Below are 12,475 nucleotides of genomic sequence, written 5' to 3'. Positions count from 1 at the left end.
TTGTATGAAATGAGGCGCTGTGCTACTTGACCCGAGATGACTGGACACCTTCTGCACTGGCTGGCTGGAGCCCACAGCAGTGCCTTGGGGAAGCAGGCACATTTCCCTGGTAGGTTGCTCATGCTGAACAGAGCAATGCCTAAATTAGCTGAGTGGCAGGGCTGGCAAGAGCCTTTGAGGGTTTAAATGCCCTTGGCTGCACTGGTACTGCCTCCAACCAGGACCTGTAGCTCATAATCCTCCCCTGAAAGCAGCACCTTTATGCAGTATAAAGCACAACATCCAAAACATGTGTCAGTCATTTTTTTTTTTCTAGACAAGCATTTTCTAAGTGTTTCTCAACTGAAATTCCAGAACAGCAAGTTGAAGGGTCAAAATTTTACATTATAATAATCAAACTGAGTCTCTTGGGAGACGGGGGGGGTGGATTCCTTTCCTCTTAGCTAACAAATGTTCCCAAAATCTCTCAGTCTCAATCCATGTAGACACCCTTTCTGAGGTTAGCAGTCTGCTTTGTGGCTCACTTCACCATTTGTAGTTGAAGCTTTAAGGAACACAGGAAAATTTGATCCTAACTTGTATGAGGATGCAAAGAAGTCCTACGAGAAAGAACAACATGAGAGAGGTTAATAAACTGGAGAGATGAAAGAGGAATGCAACTGAGTAATGATGTGCATTCCATCAAGATAGTTTCCTTTATTTTCTTCTTTAATATTGAAGTAAAATAACTGTGACATTTGTATCAAATTTCTTGTCTTATGCTTTATGCTGTCATACAAATATCTCTTTAAGGATCAGAGCTTTTGTGACAGAAGTATAAAACCCTTCTTGAAAACTAATTTCTGTATAAACAGAGAAAGCAAGATATTTAGCTACCACGTACACAGAATGTATTCTAAATCTAAAAATTTAAGAGACACTGCACAACACAGTGCATTTAGCCAAAAGAAAGGAAAGGGATTTATCCAACTAGTTTAAATTAGGAGTCATACCAAATTCCAAGTTGTCTTTAGTTTTGTCACACTGCTTTCAGACGTCTAGGGTATATAAAGAGAATATATGAAAATATATTATGACACTTGTGGAATACTGAACTCCCACCACACCCCACAATATCACTCCTTTACATTAAAAAAAAATCAATGTGCTTTCTGTAGGTAATCTTAATATATGGCACACTATGTACAGAAAGAGTGAATGCTCTGGGAGCTGGCAAAATTTTGACTAGTTGATGAAAAGGTGGTGGTTTGAAATTTACCAAATAATTGGTCATTTTTCACCTCAGACCTGGGCTTTGCAGTAGTTCATTGTCCTCAGACCAGTTCCCCATCTGTTACTTTTCACCTCTCCCCAGAGCACCTGTTATTCAGAGCAGCAGCTTCCTCTGAATGCTGTGCCTTTGCTTTCACTGGGGCCACAAGGGACACAGAAATGTTCAACATGCATAGGAATGGAGATGCCCCATTTTTAACCCCCCCTAACCCCCCCTGCTCACTCTGATCTCTCCCATCCTCTGCCTCATGACTGCCTGGCCTAGGTGACTAAAATTCTTTGTAGGAAATCATGCAGTAGCAAGGAGCTGGAGAACTGTACAGCACATTTCCAGTCCTCTCTGTCTCCCTGATGATTTATCTGTGTGTACTTCATGTGCTCCAAAAACAGCCAAGTGTTTATGGTCAGGATTTCCATTGAGCTCCACCTGTCCAGTGAGCAGCTTCTGTGAACTGTCTCTATGAATGTCCAGCACGGGGCTGGCTTGCAGGTGCAAACAGCGTTTCCTAATGCTGATAAACCTAAGTATCTCTGATACATGACTTGATGTTCTTGTTGCTCTTCAGTGGGCTTTGAAATCTGCTCCAGATTGTTCCAAATAGAGAAAAATCAAAGGTAAACTTCTGGGCTGTATCCTAGCCAGAGTGTAATGAAGCAGCAGCCCTTTAAATTGCTGCTGCAACATTGGCCAAACTAGGCAAACACAGTAAGCCAAAACTTTTTGCCGCTATGATCAAAGTTCATGTGTATTAAAATAATAGATGAAAGATGCTCAACACATTATTATATTCTCTGCAGAGTTGAAAATGTAATGGTCTGTAAAATTGCATGTTTACTTGTTTCATTTCTGGGTGACTGTATGAAATCAATTCTACCCTACTCTCATACACCTATCAATAGAAGCTTAGACCTAAGAATCAGATAAACACAGTCTTCTGGCATTCCAGAGGAGCAAGAGATCCATCTTGTCTTTGGCAAGGGGGAAGAACTAAGCCTTTGCACTGAATGTATGAAAAAGTGAACTGAAACTGATGATGGTGTGAGTTCTTATTCTCCTAAACTACAAGGGCTTGGCAGCCTTTTTCACTGCCAGTCATCTCAGTTAACAAATCTTTATTCAGCAACTTAAAATCAAATCCTCTGTGCTCTGGCTGAAGTAGGAAGTTTAGCTTAAAATGAGTTTGGGCTAATCTTTACATTTCTCAGGAGCAAGGTGAATATATGAAACTAGTGAACTTCTCAAGGCTTCTTTAGAAATATAAATGGCCACTGTGTGATTCCTGAGGGACAGGTAGCATAACTTGAGGGTTTAGAAGTACTAGACATATTAATATATTTTATCTGATAATTTAAAAATAACTACTTCCCCACTTAAGAAAGAGAAAAGCTGTTTTTATGGCCATCATTGTGATTTTGTGTTGTTTATACGTTCTAGTGTTTATATGGAATTTTCAGTTCCAGTTGTACATATAATACAATTTGGGAGTTACCTTTGTTCAAATAGATCAAAAACTGAGTTGTAAAGGATTTTTGACAATGTCTAGTCCATTCTTCTGCCCTAAAGTGTGAGCACATATGCCTAAACCATACCTAGCAGATATTTTATTAGTGTTCTCTTCAAAATGTCCAGTGTACTGAAAAACCTTACAGGAAGTTGGCCTAGGACATGCAAGGAAGGTGCACAGCAAAGGGAGGATCCTGTGGCAAATGCATGAAAAAGTTTTTCAGTGTTATTTTGTGGTCTGCTTTTCCCTTCCAGAACATTTCATTCCTTCTGTTTAATACTGCCTCAGGTTTAGTGAGCAGAGTTTTCATTTGATAGCTGCATCAAAAGTGAAACTGCTTGAGCAATCCTGACTGACCTACCCATTTTCCTTTCTTTCAATTACACAAGTTCCTCTCTGTGCAGCACTCCTGAGTCCACCTCACAGGTGCACAGATTGTGCCCCCTCATGCTGACTGATTTCTTGCTTGCTTATATTAATTTTACAGGACAGGATGTCAAAAATCTTACTGAAGTCAGGATGATGTGACAGCTACTGCTTCTCCTGTATAATTTAGACTTTTTATCTTGTCACAAAAGGAATAATTTGTCAGAATTTGTCCATAATGAAATGTATGGGCTTATTCTTCCTCCAATTTTCATTTTGTCCAAGTGCTTCTCCTAGGAGGTTTTCAGGCATGGGAGATTACCTATCCGGACTGATGCACTCACTCTTTTTGCCCCCGTATCTCGAGGGCAGGCATTCTGAGCCTGTTTTTATCAGCTTGGACCCCAACACATCAGTCAGATCTTCAGGAAAGGAGGGCAATAGGAAGCCCCCACTGAGTCAAACCAAAGGCCTGTTTTCCCAGGATGCAGCCTGCCTGCCATCCACTCTCCAGAAGCAAATGAGGAGTGTGAATGCAAAGCCAGGGCACAGGGACCCTTCCCCAGTGATCCCCTTGTGTCCTCTGGAGGTGCCTCAGAGCTTGTCTCTCTCAGGCAGCAAAAAGCTCTGCAAGCTGTCATAGTCACTCACATCAGGTTTTAAACAGGAGTCCCCCTTTGTTCACAGTGCTATTTGCTCACTATTTGTCTTCTATGCTTCTCCTGCTAAAGAGAATTTACTTCTTATTTTTGGTGACATGACCTGTTCCCTGTATAAATAAAGTTAAACATTTTAATCCTATCACTGAATATCCAAGTGATTTTCAGCTGTCTTGATAACTGAGATTTAGATTGTTTTTAAAACAGTCGTGAATCTAAAATTTTGGTTAATGCCTCTCTTTGTATCTCATGATAAATGCAGTACGTCCCTTGTACAATACTTCCAGAGGCAGGGAAAGTACAACTCTTTCATCATACAAATTTTGGCCCTAACTGAGTGCGCATGTGGTTCCTGATTTCTACGCTAGGTGTATCTGTGCTGCATTTTCAGAACCAATTAAACCTTTCTATGTAAATATTTGGACATTTGAGGCATTGGAATTTGAACATGGTGTAGGACATTGCATAACAGACTGGCTAATCTAATCCTAGAAACCACTACAAGTAATCACCTACATTTCATTCACCCTCATGTCTTCAGTCACTTGTTCCTGTGGTCTATTGTGACTAGTGTGTAGATTATACAGCTAGAAGTATTTTAAACAGGGGCAAGTTAAAAACTGTTGTCTGACACTGAAATGTATACTTCACTTATGTATTCCCCAAAGAGAGGGTTTGAAAAAAACAGGAGGACAGCAGGTCCAGTGGAGCAATTTCACTGGTTAGCTCACTTACCAGCTGCATCGGGAAGTTCCCTTCCACACACCTCAGGCGTCTCCTAAATTGTTTTCTCTGTTATATTTCTAGCAGATGTCTGGCAAGCTGAAGTCCCCCATGAGTGGGACTGTTCCCAGCTGCTTGTAGAATATCCCGTGTGCCTCTTCACCCAGGCTGAATGGTGTATAACAGACTCCCACCATGACATCTGTCTTCCTGGCCTTTCCCCTGATCCTAACCCCTAAACACTCAACACCATCGTCACCATCATTGAACTCTAGACAGCCAAATCCCAGCAACTTTTTGTAGGGAGGATCCCTAATTCCTATTCTCAGGAGTTTCCATGGTTTCTATCTCATCAATAATCCCTGTGGCTTTGCTGTCATGTGGATCTTCATCCTCTGCCCCTGCTGAGACAGCAGACTGAAGGACCTCACTAGCACATTGTCCCTCAAACACTGGTGGGCTGACCCCACGCTTATCTTATTTTTTTATTTACTTCTCTTACATTATTAACTACTGCGGCTTCAGTGGATTATTTCTTAATTAGGCTTTCAAAAAATTCCATAGGTTTATTCTTGTAGCATCTGACCTCTTTTATGTGAGTTAGAGCTTTATAATTATCTCTTAATGTGCTTTTCAAACTGTGACCTGGGTGTTTACAGTAGAATGGATCTCACAAAACATTTGAGAAGAGGCAAAAAAAATTATTTTATTTTGCCACAACCTTTCACTATTACCGTGTTTCCCAGAAAATTGCTGATCTTTAGGGATAAAGGCAGATTTGAACCCCATGTCAAGTAAGGACAAATCAGCTGGTATAAATTGGTGTAGCCTGTTATTTGCTGCTCCATGATAATTACTTACCATTAAGGAGAATTTAGAAATTGTCACTTTTAGGAAAGCCACTTTTCTTCCTGAAACAAAATATTATATTACTTATTTCTCTGTTTTTATAATGTTTCATATTGTTACAACAAATAAACAAAAGGATTCTTCCTAGCATCCATGGATTAGATGTTTATAGGGAAGGGTAAGTTTTCTAAGGTAATTTTTCATTTGGAAAGAGTTCACTTCTGTATTGCTGTCATGTAGAAAGATGAAGGTACTTTTAAAGTGTGAATGTCAAGATTAAAGATCATAACTCAGTGGGTGAAAATATTAACACAGGCTTCTTGAGGAGGATTTATGGAAGATCTTCACATCTAGGAATCACAAGGACAGGAGAAAGTGCTGCCTTTAAAAGAACAGACAATGCCATTAGGTAGATTAACAAGGGCAGTTAGCAGATATGCACATGATATCTTAAAGCTTTGAAAACATTTGTGTTCCAAGAGTCACAACCAACTTAATTGGTTTTATAGAGCCGTTGATTCTGTTCTGTGAGAAATATGAAGGATGAAATAATAGAACATTCTAGTAAAACATAGGAGCATTATTGCAAAAAGGAAGAGAGATCTAAAGGACATGTTGAAAAGAAGTAGGAAAATAATATTTCCAAGTTGAAAAAAGGGTAAATGTTGAGAAGAGCTTGGTGATTTAATGTTTTGGGATAATTCACTAAATTCTGTAAGTTTTTAGACAAGTTCCAGTTCAGTAAAAGTATCTTAACTATTCTTAGGCCAGTGAAGACATAAAATGGATTTTCAGATAGGATGCTGGTTAGGATTTTTAGCTATTTAGATAGCTGTTTATTTTTCTCATTTTTTTATGTTTTCTCCCACCACCTTAGAAGATAACTAGATGGAGCAACTTGTTTCTTAACCTTTTGAATGAAAAATTAGTTTGTAATGGCCATGGAAAATCTCCATCATAAATCAATTATTCTGTGGTTTGTGAGCAAATCTCACCTTTGTCAAGATTAAGAGACAAGACTTTGTCAAGTCTTTTATGCACTTGAAGTTAGGACTGCAAATTCAGGTGTTAGCTGTGTTTTACATGTAAGTGAAAATTACTATATAAAAGCTAGGAATTACTATTTATTTACTGTATGATATTCATAGTGAGCAGTATGTGAAATTATGTGGTAATGTCTCCTCTTTACATAAGCTGACCTTTATAAGCTTCCCCTTCTCGACTAAATAAATCTTAAAATTCAGTTTTCCTTTGCACACCTGTAAATGAAACCATTGTCAGATAGGGAATATTAATGTATACTAAACCAAAAAAGTACATAGTTGAAGAATTCACTGCTTGCTCACTTACATCCATACCCTGAGGATTTTTTCCTGCAGTAAATGGAGATTTACCCTACAGAATTTAAGGCATTCCCCCATCCTCTAAAAGCCAAAGGTTTGTGTGGAGAACTTTTCATTCTATAACTTATGGGATATTGTTCAATGTGGAGACAGATAGGCAGGCAAGGCCTCTCCCTTGGAGAGGTGTCCCTTGAATGGGCTATGATAAGAGCTTCCCAAACCTCCTGGATTGAGAAACGCTCCGTGGTCATGGTGAGTTCCCAGAATGCTTTCGGGTCCCATGTAGATTCCCTGAAACTGATTGGCTTTTCCCCCTTTGTACCACCTCTGCTTTTCCCCACACAAACCCCAGTTCCTGCCCTGCTCAGTAGGGTGCTGTTGTCCCTGGCCTCCTTGGCAGCGTGCTGGAGTGACGGAGCTCTGTGGAACAGCCCCACGGCGCTCCTGCCTCTCTGTCTCTGTGCTGGGCCCAGTACAGCTGGCAAGGCAGAGCTGAGATCCCTGCTCAGAGCTGAGCTGCCTGCCCCTTGCTGGCGTTACCAGCGGCTGAAGGGCTGCCTGAGACCCCTAGGGAGTTGTCTCTTGCAGCAGCACCTCTCTCTGGGAAGGTTGGGCCTCCAGGTCGAGCCATCAGACCCCCCGCCGGCTGTCCACAACAGCTCAGCAGCTGAAGTGTTTTGAACAATAAGGATGAGAATTGTGAACTCTACTTTTTTATTACTGATTTTTCAAGCCAGTCAACAGTGTGAAGAAAGTATAAACATTCACTGTTGTACTGGTGAGTCCAGCAAACAGAACTCATTGCTGTGTCTGTCCATCTGCTGACTCATGCCGGGGAAACGTTTCTGGCTGTGGAGCACTGACATAGTCTGTTCTCCATCTCCATCTCCCCTTGACCCTTCCCACCATGCTTAAAAGCCAGGGGCTTTACACAGTCAAGAGGTGTGGCAACAGAAGTTGCATAGGGCAGTTATCACCCAGTGACCCTTTGGAAGAGCTCAATCTCTTGACATAATGCTGTGTTCATTCCCAAGACAAACACTGCCATCAGTAGTGGGGCACACTGTGATTTGAAAACCAGCCTGTGCCTGTGGATATGTGATAATATGCTTATAACCCCATTCAGCCAGAAATTTGCTTTGCCTGTCAGAAAGCCAGCTGGACTTCAGCAGCTGCGGCAGATAAAAGCAGTGTGTGAACGTATTTTCTGGGCTATGCAGAAGGCACCCTCTCACAGACAATGAAAACAATCAGCAGCTTAACAAAAACATTGATTGTTTTTGTTTGGATTGATTACTTCAAATAAAACCGTATCTTGTTTCTATCAATAGCATGATTGTGCCGTTGCTTTACTCAGGGGTTAAGATAGGAAGTGTTTTTTAATAGTCTGATGAAACAAGTAGTGTTTTTTTTCCCTGCTGGTTTGGAGGAGCCTCAAGACTCAATAACAAAACATAGCTCTTTCAGTTAGGAGCTCTGCTTTTGCTGCCAGTTTCATGAAGATTCTCCAAGGCCATATTTCACGCTAGCATGGATGTAGTTTTTTTATAATATTTCCATCAACAACAAAAAAGTGTGTTATGTAAGTGTGAACATATCATAACAACTTTCGTGTTAATCCATGTAAGAGCTTCTCCTCACAGAACAATTTAGAAGAACTTGGGCAGAGCAAAGAGAGTGATATAGGAACAGTATAGTATATAGGAATAAGTATAAAGGAACAGTTTTAACATTTGTATTGTGTTGCCTTCATTTGGGAATAAAGCAGCTTTAGCTGATGTCATTTCAACACCAACCTAAAAATAAAGGTATACCTTTCTCTTCCAAAGGATTACAGGTAAAAAATGTCTAGGCCAGCCAAAGATTTTAATCTTTTGATACTATGTCATTTGGGTAACTGCTGAAATAATCCACCTCTTATCTTACAAGATGCAGTCCCTTTGCAGGGTTCAATATGATCCATTTCACTGATGTTTTAAAAGTTTCATTCTGTCCAAATAACTGAGTATGGCTTGGAGCTTACTGGCTCTGCCAAGTACTGTGAAGCAAGGATTACATAAAGAGTTGTTTTTAAAGGAGGTTAATTATTTCAATCTTGGCAAAAGAGTAGTTGATGAAAAATTTTCTTTGGTTCCCAATGGTTACTGTGAAGAAAAGAATCTTGGCTTCTAAGGCATTTTAATTTTTTAGTCAAGGGATATAAGATCAACCTTCCGTTTATTTAGATCATCTCTTCCTACAAAATATCATTGTGCTTGTTCTTATGTTGTCTCCTCCAGATGTTTTTAGTTATCCACAAAATAGTTTTGAGATTTGTTCAATGCACTTCATTTTGTTTGCATGCCCCAATTAAGGCTGAAATATGTGTTTATCAAGATATTCTTATGTAGAGGCAAAGGAAATTGTGTAACGTTTCATGTGTGTATTCAATAGTTTCTTGTTTATGATACTGTTTTGTATTCTAGCTAAGGAACCTGATTCTTCAGATTTGAGTGCTCAAAATTCTTTTCCATGACAAAATTTGAACCTTCCTGACCTGTAAAAATGCTTATTAGAAGTTATAAGCAGAAGTTTGCAAGCAAATCAGTCTGGTACAATTGCAGTAACATGCTTCTCCTCACTTTCTCCCTTCCGTTTTTTACTCTCACGTTTTTTCTTGTAGAATATTTTCTCATCTCGTAGTTGCTAGTTAAGTAAATTCTTTCTGTAAAATTCTGCTTTTAAGTTTTTATTCATCACTTCACTTTTTTCTTTTTAGATTTCTTAAAAACTCCTGCAATTTTGGCATATGCGCCACTATAACCCGAATTCAGGAATTTTGGTTGTCCTGTGGCTTGCTCTTGTATTCTTTTCAGGCCCTTATGTTTGCCCTTTTGCAGCCTCTGGGAAAATAACATTCACTTATTTAACATGCTAGGCCATTTAAGATTATATTTGTCTGTCAGATAGCTCTTTTTGCTCTGTCCTTCATATAAACAAATTTCACAGAAGACAAACCCATCCTGCTATGAACGTCTGGTAAAATGCATATATGAATAACAATGTTGCAGAAACTAACCAGAGGCAAAGATCTGTCCCAAGTCTGCTTAATTACTCTCTTACCAATGCTCTTTGCATTATTGAAAAGCCTATAAAATCAAAACACTGCCTTCTAGAGCCTGAGCTCCTGACTAAAAGTAATAATAGCACCTGTAAAGAATTAGGCTCAGGACAAGCAAGTTTATGCCTAAGCCCAAACTTGCAAATGTGGTTCTAATGGGCAAAGAAATTGTGACACATTCTTCAGCAACAGAATGAAACCTAAACCATTCCCAGTGAGAAGAGCTAGGTATATCTAATACTTCTTCAACTATAACATCTTGTGATAGTATCTCAAGCCAGGAGGAAAACCAGGATCCTCATAACACTGCGAACACAGCCAAGATCTTTGGACAAGAAATCTTAAACCACCATCAGGCTCTTCTGTCATTTGTTCACTTGGGCACCTTTTATGTTGTTTATTGTAGTGCTCTCCTCACCAAGAGCCCTCATCATTCCTGCTCTGTCCTTGAGGTTTCACTGCAAGCACTGAAATGGTGACAAACTGACACAGCAAGAACAGTCTCCTAGATCTGAGCCAGCACTGCTCCATCTGCTGTGGGGCAGCGGTTCATGGAAAAGGAGCCAGCCCAAATGCTCCTGTTAAAAGTGAAAATAATTTCATTTATGCATAAAACCACATTAGCCTTACTTAGCAGAAGCCTTGTTCCTCAGCGTGTGGGAAATGTGTATTTGTTCAGCAGGGAATCCCAGCAATGGTTTGTTTTCAGCCTCAGGTGATAGGCTGCATGTAACACCATCGGCCTTCTCCCAACTTTGATCATTGCCTTATCAAACAATGCTACTTCCACGAGCTCTATGCACAGTTTTAGTACGGCAGAATTTTTCAAAACACACATTTTATAGCTAATCTGTGATAATTATAACTTAATTTGGAGAAGAGGAGGGTGAGAGGGCAAAAGGTTTAATTGCTGCTACATGGCTGGAGCTCTGTACCATCACCTGGTGAAGTGCTGTATAATTTGCAGACTTTTACCTTGTAATATGTCTAACGTGTGATATTTCTAAATAATTTTCCATGAATGTTTGCAAATTTCATTGTTAATAACAGTCTTAATCTGGTATTCATTAGCCTGTTAATTAAACTGTCATTTAGAAATCCTTGCTTTCAATTAGCTTTAATGACAACATCAGAATACTTTTTCTGTGCTGCCATTTTTGTGCTACACTTTCCCATTTAAACTGACTGCTGTTCTATCTTAATTAAATTTAATAACAGTAGTGGTAGTTTATTGGGGACTTTTTAACCTCATTTAATGTCAGACCATTTATACTAGTTTGAAGCAGGCACTGAAAAAGTTTGCATTAATCCAATTACTTTTAAGAGAAGCAAACTTCACTTTTCAGAAGATTTTAATTAAGGCAAAATCCCTATGAAAGGTCAAACTCCCTGCCTGTGCAAATATGAGGAAACATTAGGGAGTTTTCTAGGTACAATGAAGATACATTAAAAAATCAACAATATCAAGAAACACTACAGCACTAATAGAAAGAAGGGAGCCATAATTTTTTGTTTGTTTTAATAGAGGAGAAAAGGGTGAAAAAGCTGCCAGTGTCATTAGTGACTCAGTATTGCCATTCAGACCAAACTTTAGGAAGGGAATGGTTGCAGCATTTTTTATCTTGGGAAAGGTCAACAGGGCCTGAATAATATGTTTAGCATTATGCAGCACCCTTGAAGTTGCACCATGAGACTAAAAGCATGGTTCTCATTAAAAATAATTATCTTTTTAGCCTATGCAAATTTAAAGCCCTTTGGAGAATCTTTCCAGGGGATTAGAGAAAATCATAGAAAAGTGGATTGAAAGAGATGCTAGAGGTCACCTAGTCCATCCTCCTCCTCAAGCAGTCTGTCTAAACCAATACCATTCCTGAATAAATTTTGCTGGACCTTACAGTCCTATTGTAATAAGAATTTGTGTGCTTATTACACACCACAAAAGTGTCACAGGCAGCTTCTGCTCAGCTTTACTCATCTAAAGCTTACTCTTAGGACCATAAGCCACCATTAGATCCGGACAAGAGTTTCATAGAATCATGGAATCATTTAGGTTGGAAAAGATTGTTAAAGCATCGAGTTCAACCATTAATCTAACACTGCCAAATCCATCGCTAAACCAGGTCCCCAAGTGCCACATCAATACATCTTTTAAACACCTACAGGGATAGTGATTTAACCACTTCCCTGGGCAGCCTGCTCCTTCCCTGTTGCAATGCTTGACCACCTTTTAAGTGAAAAAATTTTCCTACCATCCAGTCTAAATCTTCCCTGGTGCAACTTGAGGCTGTTTCTACTTCTTTTGCTTATTAGCTGGGAGAAGAGTCCAAGCCACAACCTCCTTTCAGGGAGTTGTAGAGAGTGATAAGGTCTCCCCTCAGCCTCCTTTTCTCCAGACTGAACAAGCCCAGCTCCCTCAGATGCTCCTCCTCAGACTTGTGCTTCAGGCACTTTTTGGAAAAAAAAGTTCTGTTTCTCTAAATATACACAACAACAATTCTTGCTTTTGTAATGTAAGATGCCAAAAATCCTCTGTCTTACAAGTCATGTGTCTGGCAGCTTCTCAGCTTCACACAATTAATTCGTTTCCTTTTTGGTTGAGAGCGATGAGCTTAGACCTGTGTTTGTAGCTTGTGTATATCAGCTGTGATGGGCTAAGTT

The sequence above is a fragment of the Agelaius tricolor genome, unplaced genomic scaffold (assembly GCF_023055355.1).
Source record: "Agelaius tricolor isolate 1412-34295 unplaced genomic scaffold, bAgeTri1.0.p SCAF_34, whole genome shotgun sequence".
NCBI classification, from domain to species: Eukaryota; Metazoa; Chordata; class Aves; order Passeriformes; family Icteridae; genus Agelaius; species Agelaius tricolor.
This window is presented reverse-complemented; position numbering follows the sequence as displayed.